The 6,657-nt window shown below is 48.0% G+C and overlaps 1 non-coding gene across 1 annotated transcript; it reads left to right on the top strand.

Moving 5' to 3' along the window:
- Positions 1 to 6,271: 6,271 nt before the first annotated feature.
- Trnak-cuu lies at positions 6,272 to 6,344 on the top strand. Its single transcript has one exon. It is a non-coding gene; the product is annotated as a tRNA-Lys (tRNA).
- Positions 6,345 to 6,657: the final 313 nt, after the last annotated feature.

Raw genomic sequence — 6,657 nt, 5'->3', positions numbered from 1 at the left:
TCACATAAATTTCTTGGTGTCTGGTTTGATGAAAGTTTGACTTGGTCGCGCCATGTTGAACACCTCTGCTCGAAACTTTGCCAATCTATTGGCATATTACGCAGGCTTAGATTGCTTCTTCCATGTTGGTTAAAACGTCAATTATATTACGCATTGTTATACTCTCACCTAAACTATTGTTTACTTATATGGGGTACAACAGGAACTACAAATTTTAACAGGTTACTTGTTCTACAAAAGAAAGCGATTCGATGCATAGACAATTTAGATTTTTGCGCCCACACCGCTCCTTCTTTCTCCAAACACAAGATTTTTACAATTCAGCAACAATATAACTTCAAATTAGCCTTATTAATTTATAAAGAGATAAAAAACAGCGGGTCCTTGTCTATAGATTTGTATCCAAGGAAAATTACGACATATAATTTACGGCATGAGTTATTCCTTCAGGAGAGAATTCGCACAAATTACGGGTCACAGAAATTGAGCTTTTTGATTCCGGAATATTTAAACAAATTTTCAGAAGTATTAGATGTTATAAATTGCTGTTCTTCTTTGCGGAGTTTTAAAAAGGAAATAAAAGAGTACATTTTTACGTTCTCGGCTTAAATATTGGGCCGCTGCTTCTTGCTCTCCAGATTCAGATGATTACTATTTTATGCATTAATTTATGAATCGATTTAAGGCAAATCATCCCAGTTTGTGTCTGGTTTGTGTTAAGTTTGTGTTTAATTTGTGTTTTGTTTGTGTTTAATTTATGTCAAAACCGTTTCTGTGAAAATATTTTCACCTTGAATTTTATTACGACTTCCACACTGCTGCTGCGACTGCTGTAGCGCCGAAAAGGGGAATGGAGCCTCGTCAGGTAGCTTCGGCAACCTTTTGCTCCTCCCTCCCCGGCATTTCATATGTCAAATAAACTTCAAACTTCAAACTTCAAACTAAAAAACTACTGATTTAGTTTTTTTTTATTACGCTCAGCAAGTTTCTCATTTTCACTAATTAATTAAAAGTTCATCCATGACTGTTAATTAGTCGTCTTACCGTGAGATTTATCATTCTGTGGGTGTAGGTGACCGTATGACGCGCCTGCACAGGCGACATAAATGTAGATTTCACGGCTTTCGTTTTAATCTAATCTGTAAAGCCTAAAAAAAAATCCTGCATACGTAAATGTCGCCACACAAAGCCGAGTACAGTTCCTCTGAAGTTTGAATTTACGATCTTTCTTTTCCACTTTTCCCGTCGATTAATTCTCCTCCTTAATTCTGGGAATCGTATTTCCACCGACTCAAACTTCGGCGAAACATCACATAGCGCTCGTTCATTTTGATCCAAGAATAGTCTGCAAGTAAACTTTGTTGTCTTGTTTTACAATTTGAGATCATCCCCTTTTAGAGCGATTAATCATTGTAATTGACACTTTCTGCAACGAGCGAAATCTCGGGACTGCTTTTAATTTATCTAGTCCGTCACTTCTTCCTCCGAGTTTGCAGGGAAACTACTAAGCTCGTGTTGCATTCATCAATTAGAGAGCTTTTAACAAAAACAAAAGGCGTGCAGCTAATTTTTGCTTGTAATGTATTTGTATATATACACTTCAATGTTTCACGCTTATTTATGAACGCCGACTTAAAGTACACAATGAGCGAACCTTGTGGCAGTGTGCTATTGTTCCGTGTTTTCGGAGTTTATTTTTCGTCAAATTCGAAGGGTGTTTTTAGGAGTTTAATTTTTGCAGAAAATTCTAAGTTTAACGAGCTTTATTTTTGTTTCATTCCCAATTCTCCGAAAAACGGAGTTTAATTTCGTAGTGTTTTTTTATTAAAAATAAGTAATAATATCCAGATGTAAACGTATGCTAAACAAACAAAAAAAGCGCGATTGTATTAATTAATATTCTCTTATGTTGTATTTGGCGTTGGTGACATTACTACTGGCAATACTAATTTGTCCTACGACAAAATTTACACAAAGGTGTCGCTTCGATAAATCTCGATACCTTAAAATCAATAATCTCCTGGAGGTGGTCACTGGGAGGCTTGTAATCGTCCCATACTATTAATCTACCGCGCTGCCGCGCGAGGCAGAGGGGTAAAGGATGTAATAGAGAAGGTTCAACTGTCCTTCTTTCCCACTTTATGCAATCTCTATCCTCCATAGCTTTCACAACCTCACCTTCCTCTAAAGCAGGGGTTGGCAACCGTTGGCAGTGACGGGCCGAGTCGTCACGAAGCCGACACGGAGAGGGCCGGACGGCAAGTCGTGAAGACGGAGGGTGGGGGAGGGGGGGGGGGAGGGGGGGGGGGGAGGGGGGCGGGCAGGGGCAGGGGCAGGGGCAGTGGGGGAGGCAGAGAAAAAAACAAGCAAAAAGCAAGTGAGATATTTTCTGTCCAAGTATAGACCTCTTCCCTTGTACTGTCATCCCGAGCCACCTGATAGGCATATCCGGTATGGGTGACGAAAACATAATAAGACATTTCAACCTGCAAATAGTAAAAAAAAGAGAGGGGAGGCAAAACGAAAATGGGTAACGGTTACACGTTTATATCTTAAATGTACTACATCGGCGTGGCGACGGCAAAACAATGTTTTCGCCCATACTGGAAGTGATGACAATTCAAGACGGCGGCGCCCTCGAGAAAAAGGTTTATAGGGATGCCGGTCAAATGGAAGCGCTCCCTGTTCCTGTCTAATTCTATATAGGGTCGTAAGTTTCGTCTGGTTCTTGGGTCTGCGAGGAAACTGCCCGGGGGGGGGGGGGGGGGGGGGCACATAAAACTGAGCCTCGGGCCGAATGCGGCCCGCGGCCGTGGGTGGTCGACCCCTGCTGTAAAGCACAAAAAGTATGACCCACACTAGACATAAGCAGCGACTTCTGTCGTGACCCGAAAGTACAATGAATGACCTGTTGTCCTGACCGAATTTTGAAACAAATGTGTGGTGGCATTTTCCCAGGACCATTGACTGAATGCGCTGATCAAACCATTAATTGTAAAATACTTGTGTGTGCGTGTGTGTTTGTGTGGGGAGGGGTAAAGGGGGGGGGGGGGGAATGGGCACATGAAAATTCGGAGTTCATCGGATAAATTCGAATCGATCAAACTTCTACCAGGGGGTGTTTTCCGGAGTTTTTCGGATTTATTCGAAAACACGTAACCCTACGCATCACACATAAATAAATAATATATATATATATATATATATATATATATAATGTAGGGTTCGGTGCTACTGCTCACCCGCAAGAAGGACCAACGAGGCAGGTCTCATAGAACACACCTTTACTGTCTGGCGGCAGCCAACCGACTGCCGAGCCCCGAGACTCGACCGTGGCTCGCGCGCACGTTGCTGGCCGGGCGCGGAGCACAGGTTCTTTTGCCCGATGATGGGCCGCAAATCCCACAAACTTCCCCCCCCCCCCTCCCCCGTCCTCTGTCCTCTGGCTCCGTAGCTGTTCTCTCTGGTTGTTGGTGGTAGAGGAGGAGGGGGTTGTCACGATGCAGGCGGCCGGATGCGGTTCGTGGAGGCCGCCTCCGGATTGATGATGCGGTTGTTGCAGTTGCCCATGAAGTCCTTGAAGGGCGACGTACTCTCAGGATGCTTAAAGGGCCTTGCTCACTCCTTGGGAAGGTGATCCTCCATCTGCTCGATGGCACGGCCGTTCCTGTTCTTCGAAAACTTGATCTTGACGATATCATTATACAGGCAGAGCAGATTGAAGAGCTTCTCGGTGTTCATCTTGTCAGAGTTGAGCACCATCACCGGAGACCCCTGATGCTGGTCCGCTGCTTAAGGACGAGTGGGCACGTCCGGAGCCGTCGCTGGTAACGTCGGGCTCTGGTGGACCTTCGTAGCGATCCTGGTCTCCATTTTTGTGTCCCGTAGCCGTCGTTGTAGCCGCAGCCGGGGCTGCTGATCTTGCGGCGTAGCTAGGGCCGGTAGAGGGTCCTCGGCCGCCCACTGCGTTGCCGTAGTCCCCGAAACCACGTGGCTAATCGAAGGGGTTGAGAGAACCTCCGGCAACGGTTGAGGTGGTAGCGAGACATGTCGAAGATTCGAAAAGAACGAAAGGGGAAAAAAAAGAATCAACAGTTGTCTTCTGGAGAGGCTTCTACAAGAAAGCGTCGGTACGTTGGGCGCGGCAATAGACTGGCTAAATTTGCGAGCACACTGTCGGTGTATATCGCACAGAACTACGCGCACAATCTGTATGGTGCGGAAGCTAGTTCTTGTCAAAGCCTAATGCAACGCGCATTTTCTAAGTCTTCGTCTTCGTCTTCGTCACCAACATCAAAAAGAGTCCTCGCAGAATTAAGTTTATTTTTAATTATAACCCGGATCGGCATCACTCTCCACCTGCGAAAGAACTTCGTCATCCGATTCATAATACCGTTTGAGGTTGGTGACATGAACGGGTCCAGCGAGTCGTCCAGACTCACAATGAACGAGCGTGTACATGAGGCGTGAGACCTTGTCTCGCACTCGATACGGACCATCCCACCTGTTTGCCAGGGAAGCTGTGAAACCTCTGGAGGCGTCACTAAGTGGGAGTGTCCGCCGGAGTACAAGATCTCCAACTTCGAATTGCACGTCCCGGTGGCCACGATTGTACTGCTCAGCCTGCTGAAGCCGTGCGGCGTCCAAGCTCTCCCGGGCATCACGAACGATGTCCCTCAGTCTGCATCGTAGGCTTTCTGCAAACTGACCGTATGAGCGAGCAGCGCCACGGTTGTTGGTCGTGCAAGTGTTTTCCAGCGGGAAAGTCAGCTCTTTTCCGAAATTAAGGCAAGCTGGCGTAAAACCTGTAGACCGGTTAACGGTTGTGCGAGTTGCGAACGCGAGCTCTGGGAGCTTTGCGTCCCAGTCAGGGTGACGCTCGGTGTGAGCTATTAACATCGATTTTAGGTTTCGGTTCACCCGCTCTGTGATGTTTGCCTGTGGGTGATAGGGAGACGTCCGCTTGTGTTGTATGCCCAATGCGGCACATGAGTCTCGGAACACTTTGCTGGCAAAGTAAGTAGCGTTGTCGCTAATCAATTTCGCCGGAAATCCGAAGCGTGTGAACGTCTCCATCAGACACGACCAGATTCTTTTGGACGTCAGCGACCGTAATGCAAATAGCTCCACCCACTTGCTAAAGTGATCTGTGACAACCAACAAGTACTGGTTGCCACGCGGACTGCGTGGGAAAGGGCCCATGACGTCGACAGCAACGCATTCCCATGGGGATCGACTCACGACTGGCTGCATGAGAACAGGGGGCTGACCACCGCGCGGTTTGGCTTTCTGACAAACCGGGCATGAACGAGCGTACCTCAGCACGTCCTGACGAATTCCTGGCCAAGTTGCAGTACGGCTTAACTTTTCAAAAGTCTTGCAGCCACTACTGTGACCAGCCAAAGCAGAGTCATGGTAGTATCTAATGAAGGACGTGCGAAGTCGGCGAGGTATCACGGCTCGAAATGGAGTGTCTGTGGAGCCACCCTCCTCGTCGTCGATCTGAGGTATGTACCGGAGGAGCAGACCATCTTCGGCCAGCAAGTACGAGTCAAAACCCATGTCAGCGTCTCTGTTGCCACGTCGGTCTCGTGAAGATAACCACTCAGAGACCCTGCGACAAAGTCCATCGTTCTGCTGTGCAGCACGAAGCTCATCTCGGCTAATCAAAGTACCCCAGCGCGAGCCAGCATCTATCGCAGCCACAACATTGGCATCCTCGAGCACGCGCTCTTCGCCGAGCGGAGCGCGCGACAAAGCGTCTGCAACTTTGTTTTGTGAGCCTGGTTTGTGCACAATAGTGTAGTCATATTTCTGAAGCGTTAGTGCCCAGCGTGCTAATCGTCCTGCCGGATTTTCCAGCCGCTGAAGCCAAGACAATGCGGCATTATCCGACTGGATCACAAAGCGCGCGCCATCAAGATACATGTTGAATTTCTGCAGGGCGAATATGATGGCTAGGCACTCAAGCTCGCAAACGTTGTAATTCCGCTGAGCTGCTGTCAACGTATGGCTAGCAAACGCTACGGGTCGTAAGACACCATCAAAGTCTTGAAGCAGCACAGCACCTAAACCGTAGCCGCTCGCATCGGTTTGCAGCACAAACGGACGGTTGAGGTCTGGGAGCTTCAAAGATGCTGTCTCAGCAATAGCTCTGGACAGTTGAAGGAAAGCATTTTGCTGTGCCTCCGTCCAACGCCATTTGACGCCTTTGCGCAGCAGAACGATGGACTTTGATGGACATCATCGGGCAAAAGAACCTGTGCTCCGCGCCCGGCTAGCTCAGTCGGTAGAGCATGAGACTCTTAATCTCAGGGTCGTGGGTTCGTGCCCCACGTTGGGCGCCAAATAATGTAGGGTTCGGTGCTACTGCTCACCCGCAAGAAGGACCAACGAGGCAGGTCTCATAGAACACACCTTTACTGTCTGGCGGCAGCCAACCGACTGCCGAGCCCCGAGACTCGACCGTGGCTCGCGCGCACGTTGCTGGCCGGGCGCGGAGCACAGGTTCTTTTGCCCGATGATGGGCCGCAAATCCCACAATATATATATATATATATATATATATATTCTTTTTTTTTAAGTCACAGTTCTTAGGCTTGTTTCAGGGTTGAGCGTCATCGCCGTCGGCGTCGGCATAACCACGCTCGTTGGGTT

Source organism: Ixodes scapularis, unplaced genomic scaffold (assembly GCF_016920785.2).
Source record: "Ixodes scapularis isolate PalLabHiFi unplaced genomic scaffold, ASM1692078v2 PGA_scaffold0__279_contigs__length_252992795, whole genome shotgun sequence".
NCBI lineage: Eukaryota > Metazoa > Arthropoda > Arachnida > Ixodida > Ixodidae > Ixodes > Ixodes scapularis.
This window is presented reverse-complemented; position numbering and strand designations above follow the sequence as displayed.